Source organism: Ailuropoda melanoleuca, chromosome 9, assembly GCF_002007445.2.
Source record: "Ailuropoda melanoleuca isolate Jingjing chromosome 9, ASM200744v2, whole genome shotgun sequence".
In the NCBI taxonomy this organism is placed as follows: Eukaryota; Metazoa; Chordata; class Mammalia; order Carnivora; family Ursidae; genus Ailuropoda; species Ailuropoda melanoleuca.
This window is the reverse complement of record NC_048226.1, coordinates 31,643,032-31,660,445: the sequence shown is the minus strand read 5'-3', so window position 1 is coordinate 31,660,445 and position 17,414 is coordinate 31,643,032. Positions and strand designations below refer to the sequence as shown.

At 39.2% G+C, this 17,414-nt stretch overlaps 1 pseudogene; it reads left to right on the top strand.

The window, feature by feature from the left end:
* The first annotated feature begins 15,454 nt into the window (after positions 1 to 15,454).
* LOC117803909 lies at positions 15,455 to 15,598 on the top strand (annotated as a pseudogene).
* Positions 15,599 to 17,414: the final 1,816 nt, after the last annotated feature.

Genomic DNA, 17,414 nt, shown 5'->3' with positions numbered 1-17,414 from the left:
AATGTTTCAATTTACTTAAATGAATACTATTATCTCATGATGGAATTTTTAAAGTCTAATTTGAAATTCAAGAGATGAGATCGAAATGCAAAACTCATCATCAACCCTTCCTTTCTGGTGTAATAAGCCTTAACCCTGAATCCCAGCCTTCATAGAACAGAAGATCTACAAGCAGGGCACGGAACAAATGACCGAGGCGGGGAAAATACATTGGGTGAAACTTCAAAACTTTATCCCGCACATTTCTACTCCGTTAGAGAGATGGGAACATTTCTTTGGACACATAACCACCCCTGTATCCTGGGAAGGAGGTGCATTCTAGGGGTTTTGGAAAACCTGGGCTCTACACAGTAGTGCTGGTCCTATTATAGCAGAAGGTCAGAAATACTTGTTTACCACTTACTAAGATGAGAAACAGGTACACAGACCAGCAAAGCATCTTTCCTCTGTTAATCAAAGGACCTATTTTCAGTTGTCCCTGTGTGTCCTTTTCAGATCAGGGGTCTGACTGGAAATACAGAATTCAGTCTCAAAGTGAGGTGTGTGTCCATGGGCTGAGCTGTCTGCAGCTTGGCACAGTGCAGGAGCTACTGGGGCTCACACCTCTCTCCCAAGCATCTGCTCGCCCCTCCCCAGGTTAGCATCCTACCTACCAGAGAGACCGCTGCTCCCTGCATTTAGCTTATTAAGTCAGCAGGCGGTTCCTGAGGGAGACTAATTGCTGGCAGCTGGAGGGCCTGAGGCTGCCGAAGACACTTTTAACTTTTGCTTTGCCAACAGCCCAGGGGAAAACCAATGAGCTTTTTCAGAAAGGACGCAAGGAAACATAATATGTTTGGGGAGAAAGCTAACCGCAGCCTAAGTGCGTGGTTTGAGAATGTTAGACTCAATGCCATCTCTTCACATCTCAGCCAGGCTCCTAGGGCGCTTGCCTTAGAAAATATCCCCAGGAAAGGCTCGTGGTCACTCTGCTCCTTGGGGAGAGGGTCACACAACACTGAAGTCACCCTAGTTCATGCATCAAACATCGGGACACAGGGGTCTGATAAAGGATGTTTTCTCTAACATGTGAAAAAGTATATAAACAAATTATGTTTATTTATGTATTATTTCATCATCTCCATCAGTAAGAACAGAATTAAGAAATAGGAATCACGAAAGAAATTCAGGAAGCAAGCACGTTTGAACCACACCATGCCCGCAAGCACCTTCATCAAGGTGCTCCATGAGTAGATCATCCATCAACTTCTAATCAGTATGCCCCATCTATGTGCATCAGTTCTCTCTTCTCACTTATTTATAGACCCATCTAGAGAATATGACAACCAGCAAGCATCTTCTTGCCCACAGGCATGGCCTTATTTTTGGTAATTCTTCCTGCCACTGGCTCCTGAACACTAGTTTCCCACTGGTCCCCCAAAACCTCCTGGTCTCTACCAAATCTGGTGCAAACAGGTTAAGGCTCCCTGTGCATGCCATTTACAGCATTTCGTGTCGTCAGGTCATGGGCTTAATCACTAAGGGCAAACAGAGCCTCCATATCCTTCAAGTGCACTTCACTTCAAGAAAGTTCTTAGAATTTTTTTTATCCCCTCAGATTATTAGATTTGGAGAATAGAAAGTGTGTTGATAATGCCTTCCCAAACTCAGAAAAGCATGGGTATTATAGTTGGTAGTTTAGCTGGAAGCATAAGGCTCACCCTGTTAGCTCCCCTCAATTTTAGGGAGAGAACTCTAAGGTATGGTGGTAACTACCATTTACCTGGACCACGAACGCTAAAGAGTCTCAAAACTGGTCACCTGTAAGTTTTGATTCTGTTAGTTCACAAACTGGCCCCTGTACACACAGGGCAGGGAGAGACTGGAGAAAAAAGACTGACTACTTCAGGTTGGTAAGTGGCAGGCTTAATGAGCAAGTGTTGGGGAACAGGAATTCCTGTCCCCTCAGAGGTCCTTCTAGTTGGACTAAGAATCAAATTGACGTGAAACGGATTAACAGGAAAAATCAAATTGAAAGGTGTATGTACAAGGGGAATCCACACAGACTTGGAAATTCCAAAATCAGGCAAAATGAGGTACATCTATCATCCTGAACTAAGGAGAAGGGAGTAAGTGTTGGGCACTTCAGAGAAAAGGAATGCAATTCATAGAGGAATATGTTCTTATGATTAAAACAATACAGACCATTCCACCTGTCTGCTTATCTTCTCTCCCTCTTTGCCTGTCTCTTACCATAAAGACTGGCTAACCTGCGCAGTTTCTCTTAAGTTTGCTAAATTAACACTTTTGGGTTTAACCAGGTAAATGTGATGTTTTTTCTCTCTTCCTAAGCTATAGAGGTCCCCTATGATCATACTTACTACACACTGGGTGAACTCACTACCTTGTTCCTGATTGCTCAGTCCTGAAGCATCCAATGCCTCATAAGCTGAGCCAGCATGGTCTCAGCTTAAGACAGCACTCCTTCCCTGAGGCTTTTTGTCTGACATCCACCCCCTCCATCCCTGCTCCATCTAGGCTCCCCTTTGGATGGTCCCCACAGTGTTCTCTACTCTTCTTTCGCAGTCTTGCCTATTTTGTCCTTATCATGCTGCACTATAATGGCTTCTTTGATCCTTCATCTCGACTCCTTCTAGACTAGAATTTTTGGAAGCCATCAGCTTTTGGAGGTCAGCTTTTGCTGACCTAACATGTGAAAATGTGCAGCAGTTACTAGATGCCCGTAAATATTTGTTGAAAGAAAAAGAAGGAAGAGGAAGGATGGAGGAAGGAAAGCCTGGGCATTCAGGCCCCAGGCACAGGGCTACTCTGGAGGACCTGCAGCATGGACCAAATCCCTGCTGGCCCTCCATGTCAATGGAGCAGGGCAGGGGAGGAAAACAGGGGGTCTCTGTGTCATGACGGGAAAACACACCACATCATCTGTGTTGAATAGATTAAGATAAAAATGAAAAAAACACTTTTTAAGGTCTCTCTTGACAGCAACCTGTGGTGAAAACTTTGGGAAATTTCCTTCCAGGTAGACCTTCTCTACTTTTGCAATCCGAGTCTGTTATACTAACTTGCCTGGGGGGAAGAAATGAATAAACAAAAATCCATCTTTCTCTTTTTTTATTTTGGTCTGGCCATTTTTCCTGTGACAAATAAATTCTTTCCCTCGGGATACCACATCCATTTCTGTCAGTGCATGTAACACAGGACTCAAAGAAATGCATTCTGTAGCACACTGTACCTTATCAGCTTTTCTTCCCAAAACTCAGGTAACTTCAAAGGCAAATAATATTTTGCTTGCATTATTTCTTCAGTCTTTGACATAAGTTGCACAAATATCTTTTAATTAATTCCTTGTCTTTCTCATTAATACTTAGGAAAACAGCAAAAGTAATCAATGACAATAAATCAGAAAGATAAGTCACATTCTTAATGCAAGCCAAAGATTGCTTCCTACCCAAAAAGTTTTCAGATATTCCTAATACAGAATCTACCTACCTCTAGTTTATTTTCTTGTTAAATATCTTGCTAAGAAAACTATTTTTATTACTATGAAATTCTAATCCATTTCAGTTTGCTTCTATTAATAAACAACTCAATGGTGTTACTTCTTGCTCAGAGGCAAGAAGGGTAAAAGGCCCAATTTGTTTTATAGATTCATGTTTCTTATTTTAGTAATCATTTCACCACAACAAAGGAGAGAAGAGAAGAGAAGAAAGAAAGAAAGAGAAAGAAAGAAAATATAGTAAAGACTAATAAATACTATGCTTTTAAAATCAAGAAAAGGTATTTCTGATTGTTGTGAATCAGCCACTTGAATCCCAGTGCCCATGGCATTCCTACTGTACTATCTAAAGGCAAGTGAAAGATAAAAACTTCTAACCACTGGTGAACATGTCAATACATGTTGCTAAGGTCATCAAAATGGAGAGCTTCTGATAATTTCTTACCATCTTTAATTTTCTGTACAATAATTATCTGTTCCAAATGGAAACATCTTTCTAATTTTTAAATAAAAATATTATGAGCTCTGTCCATGGTATGACAGCTTGTGCTCTTAAAAAGAAGTTTCCATTCCCATGCCTCTGACCGGGGTGCTCATAAATCCTCAGATACTGCCCCCTGGGCTGTTCAAAAGGAACGAAATTAATAACTCAGACTGTATATCCCCGTTATCTAAAAGAAAGTTTTAGAGCTGGGACAAAGGCCAAGAAAGGATAAGCGATTTGTTCCACTTTCTAGGGGATTGAACAGAAAGCAGAGTCGGAGCAGGGCAGGGGATTGCACTTGAAATCACAAACCAAGCATGATATAAAATGGAGCCAAGGTAGTAAAGGTAAGCCAAGGGAGCTGCATGTTTAGATCATATGTTCCCATGAAGAGGAAAGCCCAGGAAAAGCAGCTTTCTCCATGCATGACCTTGAGACCAGGGCAAAATAACATTTCAACCCAATGGAGTCATATGTAAATATCAAAAGGGGAAAATCCAATAAGTCACAAGGACCACCACCTTTGAGTAATCCAGAGACTCTCAGAAACTTGATCATTTGAAAAGGCATTTTTCAATCTTCTAGAATAACTATTGCTCAAAGCAACCAAAATATGTGTGTTTTTTTTTTGATGTGGGAAGTAAATTTAAAAAGCAAAGTTTCCCAAAATCTGCAAAAAATTTTAAGAAGTATTCAAAATTCTCAATAGTGCTCTTGAAAATCAGATCAGATAAGCTCCCTTTTTAACTTTAATTGTATTTTTTCAGTGACTTTTTTTGCCTCCCAGTGTTAAGTATTATTTTTTAAATGCCCTCAATATTGTGACTAACCCCATAGTCATAATCCTTTAGATTGTAATGATAAATACCATGTTCTTGGTAATTTTCAGGAATATGAAAAAACATTATGTAAAATTTTTCCTCAACTTTTACAGACATTTCAGAGTCTGATTCAAATGGCACTTATAATGTTATCCTGTTTTTTAAATGTCTCAGTGCAGAAGCTTTTGTCCTAATCTTTTTGGACATCTCAAGTTGGGATGTCACCCGCCACATTTGGAGAAGGTGCTCTGTGCAGGACTGGGCAGTCCACAGCATCTTGGGAGTGTTCTGGGGACAATGAGCCAAAGAACTGGAACCTGTTCTCTTATGTATGCTTCCCTGCCCAGACATCACTGAGATGTGGATAACTGCAGATGTGTAGCAATAGATTTGATTCAAACTCTAATTCCCCCAAACATTCCCCAATGTCTTCTTGCTAATTACAAATGATCTGTCTCCCCTAAATATCTTCAACCATTATCATTGCAAAACATAACTCTCTTTGCCTGATTGTTCCTATTGGATCCTATGCTCCCAGAGGGCTGGGACTTTGTGATTCATTTTGTATCCTCCTCTCACACCCGGGTAGGACAGTGTTTATTCCCAGTGAAAGTTCAATGACATTAGTGAGTAACAAATAACTGAATATATTAATACCTTCTCTCTCAAAGTCCTTCCTTCAATTATCTTACTGCTAATTTCCTCTCATCTGTTCTTAGCTCCGTTATCATAGAATAGCAGCTCAGATCAGTTTCAGGTAACTGAGGTCTGAAGGGACAGGGCAGATTCTTTCCACTGGATGTGGAATACTACTGGGGAGGGCAGACTGAAGGCAAAGTACAGATGGGGTGTCCGTAGAGGGGATTATAAGTAATAAATGAGACACAAGATGGAGAGTGAGACAGGAGGTGGATTATGAGATGAAGAAGAATAGGCTCTGAAGCCACACTAAGTGGTTAAGTCCAGGTCTTGTCACTCATTCGGGCAAGATGGTGGCCTCCCTCTGACTGACTTTCCTTGAGTACAGAATAGACACAAGTAGTACCTCCTTCGCAGGTTTGCTCTAAAGATTAAAAGACTTAATACAGATAAAGTTAACTCAAATAACTTTGATTGTGTGTCTGAAAATGATAAGCACTCATAAATGTCTTTTGGTGTTATTAGAGAAGAGAAAGTTATGTCTCAAATTTTCTAATCCAAAGGCATAGAATGGCTGAAGAGATTAAAAAAAAACCAAGATCCAACAATATGCTATTTACAAGACTCCTTTAGCCTTAAATACACACATAGACTGAAAGGGAAGAGATGCAAGACATTTCATGAAATAATAACCAAAAAAAAAAAGCAGGGTAGCTATACTTATATCAAACAAAATAGGCTCAAAACTAGAAATATTAAAAAGAGACACAGAAGGTAATTTTATAATGATATATAGGGGTCAATACATTGAGCTGATACAATAATCATAAATATTCATGCACTCTACACAGCATGCCTAAATATATAAAGCAAAAAGTAATAGAACTAAAAAGAGAAATAACCAGTAATTTCGTAGTTGGGAACTTAAATACCCCACTCTCAGCAATGGATAGATCATCCAGACAGAGAATCAACAAACAGTGACTTGAACAACATTATAGATGAAAGGGACCTAAGAGACATATATAGAACATTCTTCTCAAGTGTACATGGAACATTTTCTAGCACAGACCCAATGTTACGCCGCAAAGCAAGTCAGCGAATTCAAGAAGACTGAAATTATACAAGGTATCTTCTCTGACTACAATGGTGTGAAACTAGAAATCAATGCAAGGAAAACAGCAAAGGCCACTAATACATAGAAATTAAACAACACTCTTCTGAACAACCAATGGATCAAGGAAATTAAAGGGGAAAAAAAACTTTCTTGAGACAAACGAAGATGGAAACACAATACACCAGAATGTATGCGATAGAGCAAAAGCAGTTCTAAAAGAGAAGTGCATAGCAATAAATGTCTGTATTAAGAAGCAAATAAAGGTTCCAAATAAACAACCTAACTCTATGCCTTAAGGAACTAGAAAAATAAGAAGAAACTGAACCTAAAGTTAGCAGAAGAAAGGAAATAATAAAGATCAGAGCAGAAATAAATGAAATAGAGCAAAGAAAAACAATACAAAAAATTAACCAGAGAGTTCAATTTTTGAAAAGATGAAAATGTAGCAAACCCTTAGACTAACTAAGTGGGCGGAAAGAAGTAAAAAGCCCAAATCAATAAAATTATAAACGAAAAGGAAATATTACAACTGATATCACAGAAATTCAAAGGATCATAAGAGGCTTCAATGAACAACTATGCACTAACAAACTGGACAAGCTTGAAACAGAGCAGTTCTTAGAAACATGCAACTTACCAAGACCAAATCAGAAACAAATAGAAAATCTGAACAGACTGATAATTAGTAAGGACAGTGAATCAAAAATCTCTAAACAAAGAAGAGCCCAGCAACAGATGGCTTCCCTGGTGAATTTCCCCAAGCATTTCAAGATCTGCTACCAATATTTCTCAAAGTCTTCCAAAAAATTGAAGAGGTGGGAACACTCCTAAATTCATTTTATGGCCAGTATTATCCTGAAACCAAATCCAGAAAAGGAAACTATGAGAAAAGAAAACTGCAGGCCAATATCTCTGATAAATATAGGTGAAAAATTCTCAATGAAATACTAGCAGACCAAATTCAGCAGCACATTAAAAGGATCATTCACACGATCCAAATGAGATTTATCCCTTGGATGCAAGGATAGTTCAAATGAATCAAAGTGATACTTTATGTTAATAGAATAAAGAAAAGAATCATATAATATTCTCAATAGACATAGAAAAAGCACTTGACAAAATTCAACATCCATTTATAATAATAACTCTTAACAAATTAGGCAAGGAAGGAATATATCTCAACATGATGAAGACCATATACAAGCCCACATCTAACATTCTACTCAATAGTGAAAGGTTGAAAGCTTTTTCTTTAAGATCAGAAACAAGAGAAGGGTGCCCACTCTTACTAGAAATCCTAGCTAGAGCAATCAGGTAAAAAGAAAGAAGGAGAGAGAGAGAGTGAGAGAGGGAGAGGAAAAAAGAAACAGAGAGAAAGAGAGAGAGGGAGGGAGGAAGGAAGAAAAAAGGTATCAGAATTATAAAGGAAGAAGTAAAATTGTCTTTATTTGCAGCTCTCATTGAAAAGACAAGCTGTCACCAAAGTGATTAAAAAGCAGATCAATAAGTGACCTAAAGCTGGAGTCAAAGTGTTTCTGAATGCTCTGAACTAAGCATGACAAGTATCCAAAGCTCCAGCTCTCCTCAGAGTTCAGAGGAAACTTTAGGAGAGCACACACGTTCCTGTGTGAGACCAACAGGCACAGGGAACGCTAGGTGGAACAGGCTGCCTGCCTGGTTGGCAGTGTTTGAGGTTCCTACCAGAACATGGTGAAGTTGAACAAACACATACGTTTCTCCAGAGCACGGTTCAGTTGCATCAACTTGAACTTGAGAAATCGATTTGTCTAATACATGGTAATTGAGTTTGTTTTGAAATAAAACTAGCATAAAAACAGTCTTCTCCTTTCTTCTCCCAAGGTGTAAGCATAGTTACGAAGCTGAGATTAGAGCTCCGTGCATTATCCTAGACTGTTCACCTGCCAGCAAGCTGTAGAGGGAAGGGCACTGAAGTTAAAACAAGGACTTCCCAGCCAGCAAAACACAGCAAAGAGAGAAAACAAACAAGGGATGAGTGGAATATTTAGAGATTATTTTCTCCTGTAGAAAAAAAGAAAGGAATGGAGGGAGGAAGCGGAAAGGAGGAGACATCCGCGCTCCTCTTAAGCAAAATCGAAGAGAAACTGGACTTTGTGAAGAGCTACAAAAAAGTACTGCCTTCACAGAGAAAGGCAGAGAATGTGAGAGAATGATTTGCACCACTGGCAGGTGGAGTATGTGTGAACTTGCACAGGCCATCGAATGTTTCAATGAAATCAAAAGGAAGAAAAGACTCACGGTAACCATGGAATTCCTAAGATAAGAAAGCATACACTTTTCTGTAGTTAAATGAGAACATCTTACCCTGTTGTGACAATATGAATCGTCCTTGATTTATATTAATAAGGTAAACAAAAAACAGGAGGTCAAAAATCAGTTGACAATTTTTTTAAGGGAAAAAAATGATCATCATCAATAATCTCTGGGAATATATTTGGCTTCCTAGCTACTGCGCCAAAGCCACTGCTTCTAGTTTCATCAGTAACCACAGACAAGACCTTCAGCCTCCTCCTCTGCACATTATTATTCACTAACTAGTACTCGGCATTGTGATAGGATCTCTGGGGGGATAAGGAAGGAGGGCAATATAAATGACGTTGACCATCAATAATATGAATCATTTCTATGACTGGTGCTGTACCATTTTCTTATAATTCTCTCAACAACCCTGCAGAATAGGTATTACACCTAATTCACAAATGGGGAAATGAAGTTTCAGAGAGATTATGTAATTTATGCAAGCTTGTACAGCTGATAAATGATCTCTTCATCACACTGCCATTATATAACTGGAGAAATAAAACTGACCCATGTAATGATTAATCAACCACATAAGGCAATACCGTGTTTGAATAAACAAATGAATGACCGTATAGGGGAATTCAGAAAAAGAAGATGGGGATGCAGAAGAGATAAAGCATTTGAAGCAAGTGCTTTTCAGAAGGAGTTTGCATTGATTTTATGGAGGAAGTAGGATTTGGACAGGTGGGAATGATTGACAGCGGCATCACTGATAAAAGGATCATCTTGAGCAAAGGCACTGTGGCAGTGGCTGACAGGCTGAAGAGACTGGGGTCCTGAAGTGGACCCATGCATCCCCAGAAAGTGTGCATGGGATTAGAGGGCATGTAATTCCTGATGAAAGTCACTGCATAATTTATCATCCAAATAGGAGTAGTTTTGAGAATGAAAGGGAACACTGGACATAGCACCATAGTTCCAAGTGCAAGGCAGAATGGCCCAGGATAAACTCGACCCATATACCTGCAAAACCAGTAAAAGGAAGTGACTTAAGTTCACCTCTGAACCAAATGTCATTGTAAGCAAAATTTTATGTGTATCTTTGTATGTGCATTTTTCTAGGGAGAAGGCTCACAGTTTTCGTAAGATTCTTGGAGATCTGTGCCCCCACCCAAAAAATGGTTAAAAGCTGCCAGACCAAATCAAAGGAGTACATGTAAACAGATTATAGCCAGATAATGGTTCATCTTAAAAGATAAAGAGTTGAAACAGTAGGAGATGGGGGAGGCTTTCGAATACGTGGCATGATGAAACCAGTAGAATAATCCATTTCCTTCAGTGGGACTTATATCTCATTGGTACTTTGAACTCCACTTAGGGACAAATGCACTCATGAACTCTTCCTTAATCTGCTTCTTCATTGTCCCCTGCAGTGGTAAATTGTACTATCTCCATCTGCTCAGTTGCTGAAGGTGGAAACCTGGAAGGATTTCTTACTCCCTCTTCCTAATGACCAACACCTCCAGGAAAGCCTCAATCTTGAACTTATACCCGCCTGCTTCTCTCTTCAACCCACTCCTTTCCAACCTCACCACCATGGCACTAGACCATGCCAACATCACCCTGCCTGAAGTCCTGTAATGGCCACTTAGTTAGAGCACCAGAAGCCCCTCCCACCTCCTCCAGCCCACGTTCAACACTGAACCCAAAATGTTCTTTTAAAATCCGGATAAGATGATATTGTTCTCCGGCTTAAAATCTTTTCACTAATTCCCTTGCCCCTGGGGGGAAAATCTTCCAAATCAATAAGCAACCTGAAAATTCCTGAATAGTTTAGTTTCTTGCTTGGCGATGACATCTTTTGCCCTCCCACTGCCTTCCCACTGCCTTTCCCCTTGGTTTTCACACAGCCACCAGATGTCCATTTTGCAGGACATTTCCCATGTGTGATTCTCTGCTCACATCTGTCTTCCCTGCAGGATTAGCATTCTTAGGGAGCCACCAGATCTCATTCCCTGACCGAGTGCCTGAACATAGCAGTTGTTCTAGAAATATCTGTCCAATGAGTGAATGAACAAATTGCATATGAAACAGCCTTACACATGCACACACACACACACCTGTGATATAAACTCTACAGCCTCTGAAAGCAAGTTTGAGCCAAGGTAAGGGGGAAAAAAAGAACATTGGGGATGGCTCAGCAAGAGGAGAACTGGCTAATCAACTTGTTTCTCAGGCCCTCATTCAAACTGTTGAACCACTTTAGTTTGTCACTCTCTGCTCCCCGACAACAGTCCTGGTGTCCTTGCCCTGAGAAACATTTATATTAACTGTGGGAATTTACAGCTGGCCCATGTAAAAATATTGCTCAAAAATAGATACAAAAACTAATAAAACTCTCTGGTGCTCACCAATTATTTATGGGATGAATGAATGGATAGCCGGTGGCCCTTGTCCAAACTGAGAAGTTGGTCACCTTCTCCTTTTACCATTTCCCAGACTTGAGTATGCCCCATGTATATTCCTGTGTGCTCCTTAAGTCTCTCATTTCTGAAGAAGAGCCTGCAAACACAGGCATCCTGAAAGTATGCATGACTGCAGACAAGCACAAGCCTAACGCAGGGATAATTCTGCAGAAACAGGAAATCATATTTTAAGCCAGGCGATTGTATTGTAAATCGAAAATGCCAGCCATTCACTAGCTGACACTTTACGGAATAGAGTCCTTCCTGGTGCCCCGATGAACAGCAAGTGGGCAATCGCTTTCTCTGCCCATTTGTGAAAGCCAGCTCTCCAAGATAAATTGTCTCATTTGCTCAACTAATTAGCTAACAGCTGTGCCTAAGAAGGTACCCTCCTTTATACAGTGCATTTTTCTTACCCTTTTTTATTTTGCCCTCCATTCCCATCACTCCGCAGTTTTGAGATCATCTCTTCTATGAAGAAGAATGCCCAGGAATCACTTAATAAATAAATACGTATGGGAGTAAATTGTATGTCAATAAGTAGCCCTCAAAAGTGGCCATAACTTCTTCTTATTGAATGCTAAGTAAGTTTAACCCATTAAATTATTCAAAATTATAGGATTTTCACTAGTTCAAAACCATGAAAAGAATTTGGCAAGTTTGCTATGACCTGGATTAGTTCCAAATTAAAAATGTACCCTCTCTATAAATGGGCTAAATGATATCATGATGTTTTTCTCTTTTCCTTTTTTATGCTCTTCGCTCTATCTGGGCAGTGGACTACTAAAATTACTGCCTTTCACGGCAGGCTTCTTTGTTGACAGAGAAAAAAAGTCTTAGTTGCTTTCAAGTGGAGCAAATTGTTCAGTAATCTTATTCATCCTCAGACTTGGCATTTGGGGGAACTGCTTTGATTTTGAGTAACAGAATCAGGCTAAATCCTGGAATGCTTTGAATCCTGGGACACCAAGTTTTTAGGGAGTTCTTTGACCTTCAATAACATGATATGGACATTTGTGGAGTTTCTAAATCACATAAACATTTTTTAATGCCCCAAGCACAGTTTTATGTGTCAAGAATACAGCCATGAACAACAACAACAACAGAACAACAGTTTCTGCCTTTGTGGGTCTTCTTGTCTAGTGGGCACGCTTTTGAAAGATTTAAGTGTAAGGAGTGGTTTGAAGGTTCGAGAGGTTTGAGCTGGAAAAACAAGTAAGAGGCATTTCAACACTGCAGGCTATAGGTTGTCTGGACATAGGAGGATGCACAGTGGTAGCAAGTATGACTGAGACCTTGAGTCTGGAGAACTAGGTAAGTAGTATTCGTATTAACAGAAAGATGAAATTTTGAAAGATTCTGGAGAAAAAGTTGACCCCTCTGATGTTAGATATGTTCGGTTTGAGGAAATATTTAAAAGTTCAGTTGGAAATGTCCAGTGAAAATCCTGGACCTAAAGCTTGGGAAAGAAACGTTTGAAAGTCCATGGAATGCAAATGCAGCAGCCATTGCTGATGTATCCTGAGATGCACAGAAAGAAGGCAGAAAAATGAGATGAGCCTGGAGCACTGAACTTGTCTCTGTAGTCTAAAGCCAAACAAAAAAATACCCTACATCATTTAGGATTTTCTGTATTTCTGTGTGTGTTTACACCCTACAGTCATGATGCCCATGAAATATTATGATAAGGGCAGAGAGGAAACCTATAATTCAGTGCCTTCTGTCCTCCCCACATGAATGGAAATTAGATAGATCCACACCCTAGAAGGGTTAGGGTTGATCAGCATTTTTTCCTCGGTCGGCTGTTCACCAGAGCCTTTGCTGGTCTGGAATCTCTCAGGGCGCCAGGTCCCCAGCTCCTTGTGCGTTTAATTAATAAGAAAGAGCATGATGTTCCAAGCCTATGTTGTTTGTGAGAGAGATGAGGTTAGACAGTTGCTGAATGTATTCCAAAGAAGGAATTCATGAGAGCAGATGCCTAATCCAGACACGCAATTACCACTGCAGATCCCACAGAGAGGTAGCTTTGCTGGAGTGGGAAGTGGCATTTATCAGGGCATAGGAACTGATAAACTGCTGCTGTCTTCTGGAACACCATCCAAAACAAGGAGCAGAGCAGAAATGGCAGGTTGGTAGGCATTTAGAAGCCAAAATATATTGAAAATAAGCTCCTAAAAGAATACACTATGCAGAGACCAATTCTTCACCAGCGGAAGTGCTGGGTTGATGTTAGGATGAAGTGCAAGGGATCACTTCTTTGCCTTTTGGCTAAGATCAAGGGTAGGATGAAGTGGAGGAGATTTAAATCATTTGGGAAGAAGTTTGCCCAGCAATAGATATGGAGGAACCCACTGAGTTTTAACATTGTTTGATGAAGCAGGTATTTGTGTTCAGTTGTGCTACTCGGGGATCACACACATAGGCTTTTGAAATAAATATATATATTTAGTAAGTAGAACATCATTTAAGCCAGTATTATGTGGGGGGAAACTGGGAATACAGTGAATTTTGATAAATCAAATACCAATAGTTTTAACTGCCATGGATTCAGTAAGGACTTGGAAATATAAAAGTAAGGAGACAAAATATTTTTAATGCGTCTTTTAAATCGTGCAATGTTTTTACCAAAGGCTAGTGGCATAACAACAGTGACATAATGGTCCCATTCCAACCCCAACCTGGTCAAGATGCATCTGGACTATTGATCAATTTTGAGTGGCCCATTGGAATCTGTTCAAAGGAAAACAACCACAATAATAAACAGATCAAAACTATGCAGTGGAAGGAATTAATAAAGAGGCTTAGGTGTTAACTCAGGAAAAACAAGATTTAAGAGGAATATGATATTTTAAAGGGTTATATTTATTCTCTATAACTATAGAGGGAAAAATAACAAATTCATTTAGTTGAAAAATATTTCTTGAGAATCTGCTATGTACTGAAAATTTGGTACACAAAAGTGAACAAAAATCCCTGTCCTCTTGAAGTTTGCAGTCTAATACAGGAATAGTAACTAATAAAACACCCACACAAATGGAAGTGAAACATTTTACCCAGAAGAGGTGAAGGTCATAGGATAGCACATAATAGAGGAATTTGACCAACCAGGTAGTTAGGAATGACTTCCTGATTTAAATTATGGAAGGAGATACTGATGTGGGTTTAATACAAAGAAAATCATTTAAAGAATCATTCCAAGAATAGGACATCTCAGGAGGAAGTGAGCCTTTTATCACTAGATGGGTGGATGGATGAAACGGTCTGGTTGGCTGGTTGCTAGATGATTTATAGAGGAAGTCACACATTAGGAAGGGCTCTACTGGGTAAATTGAGAACTCATCCAACCCTGAAGTTCCTGGAGTCTATCCACAGTGACACCAGGCAATCCCCAAGAAAGTCTTGCTAGAAGGCTTTTAACATGACTATATTGAATATTGTACACATGTGCTCATATATATAGAGATTATGTATATGCAAATGTGTATGTGTATATACACATTTATGTGTATGCATATATACACATATATAATGTATAAAAACATATAAAATAAAGGTTTTTAATTGCAATAAGAAGTTAGCATTATTATTTCATCAGACCAATGCCATTACCCCCTGCCATTCACTTCACCTCTGTTCTGCCATGTTTGCCTTCTTTTCCTTTGCAAACTATTAAACAGAAATGCATTTTGGTAGGATGAAGAGATAGAGTGAGGATTAAATGCACTTAATGTTGTGCGTTTGCTCTTTTTCTCTTTGAACATAGGTTTTTAATATTCTTTAATACAGGGGTCCACAAACAATGCCTGTGGGCCTGATGTTTATAGATAAAGAACATAACCACACTCATTCATTTACATACTAACTGTGCATGGCAATTGCAACAGAGACCTTATGGCCTGCTAAGCCTAAAATATTTGCTATCTGGTCCAAACAGAAAACAAGGAAGCTATCACATATTTCTAGGATTGTATCAAAAGGACCTACTATACATAAATAAGCTGATTTTAGTATCAATGGGTATAATACATGCAATGGATTAAAACTTATTAAATATAATTAAATTAAACCCACAAGTTCATAATTATACTTGAAAAATGCAGTCACTCTCTTCAGGAAATCAAATAGAACAACTTGTTATTTTAAAAACTGGTAATCACTTCTCGGCCTTTTGGCTAAGATCAAGTGTAGTATCTGTTCTTATCAGTTTAATATCTGATACGTCCTCTATNGTTTGCTTTGGCCGATGTCGTAGAGGTTGCTGACTATGCTCTCCTCTAGAATTTTGATGGATTCCTCTCTCACATCGAGGTCTTTCATCCATTTGGAGTTTATTTTTGTGTATGGTGTGAGAGAGTGGTCAAGTTTCATTCTTTTGCATGTAGCCGTCCAGTTTTCCCNCTGTCCAATTTTCCCAGCACCATTTATTGAAGAGACTGTCTTTTTTCCACCGGATGTTTTTTCCTGCTTTATCAAAGATTAGTTGCCCAAAGAGCCGAGGGTCCATTTCTGGGTTCTCTATTCTGTTCCATTGGTCGATGTGTCTGTTTTTGTGCCAGTACCATGCTGTCTTTGTGATCACAGCTTTGTAGTACAGCTCGAAATCCGGCATTGTGATGCCCCCAGCTTTGTTTTTCCTTTTCAACAGTTCCTTGGAAATTCGGGGCCTTTTCTGTTTCCATACCAATTTAAGGACTACTTGTTCCAGTTCTTTGAAAAATGTGCTCGGTATTTTGATTGGGATAGCATTGAAAGTGTAGATTGCTCTGGGTAGCATGGACATTTTAACTATGTTAATTCTTCCAATCCATGAGCATGGAATATTTTTCCATCTTTTTATGTCTTCCTCAATATCTTTCAAAAGTGATCTATAGTTTCTAGGATATAGGTCCTTTACGTCTCTGGTTAAGTTAATTCCAAGGTAACGCATGGTTTTTGGTGTTATTGTAAATGGGATGGATTCCCTAATTTCTCTTTCTTCAGTCTCGTTATTCGTGTATAGAAATGCAACTGATTTCTGGGCATTGATTTTGTATCCTGCCACCTTACTGAATTGTTCTATAACTTCTAATAGTTTGGGAGTGGATTCCTTTGGGTTTTCCATATAGAGTATCATGTCATCTGCAAAGAGAGACAGTTTGACTTCTTCTTTGCCGATTTGGATACCTTTGATCCCTTTTTGTCTTCTGATTGCTGTTGCAAGGCCTTCTAGTACTATGTTGAATAATAATGGCGAGAGTGGGCACCCTTGTAGTGTTCCTGATCTTAAGGGAAAGGCTTCCAGCTTTTCCCCATTGAGAATAATATTTGCAGTAGGCTTTTCATAGATGGCTTTTATGAGATTGAGAAATGTACCCTCTATTCCTACACTCTGAAGGGTTTTAATCAGGAAAGGATGCTGTATTTTGTCAAATGCTTTTTCTGCATCAATTGAGAGGATCATATGGTTCTTGAGTCTTTTCTTGTTGATATGATGTATCACATTGATTGATTTGCGAGTGTTGAACCATGCTTGCATCCCAGGTATGAATCCCACTTGGTCATGATGGATAATCCTTTTAATGTACTGTTGGATTCTATTAGCAAGGATCTTGTTGAGGATTTTGGCATCCATATTCATTAGAGAAATCGGTCTGTAATTCTCCTTTTTGAGGGAGTCTTTGCCTGGTTTGGGGATCAAGGTAATATTGGCCTCATAGAATGAGTTTGGTAGCTTTCCTTCTGTTTCTATTTTTTGAAATAGCTTTAGGAGAATAGGTATTATTTCTTCTTTGAATGTTTGGTAGAATTCCCCAGGAAAACCGTCTGGGCCTGGAGTTTTATTATTTGGAAGGTTGTTTATCACTGACTCAATTTCTTCATAGTTAATTGGCCTATTTAAGAAATCTATTTCTTCCTGTTTCAGTCTTGGTAGTTTATAGGTTTCCAGGAAGGCCTCCATCTCTTCCAGATTGTTTAGTTTTTTGGCATATAGCTGTTGATAAAAGTTTCTAATAATCCTTGCAATTTCNGAATAATCCTTCCAATTTCAATGGTGTTTGTCATGACCTCTCGTTTTTCATTCATAATTTTAATAATTTGGGTCCTTTCTCTCTTCTTTTGGATAAGTCTTGCC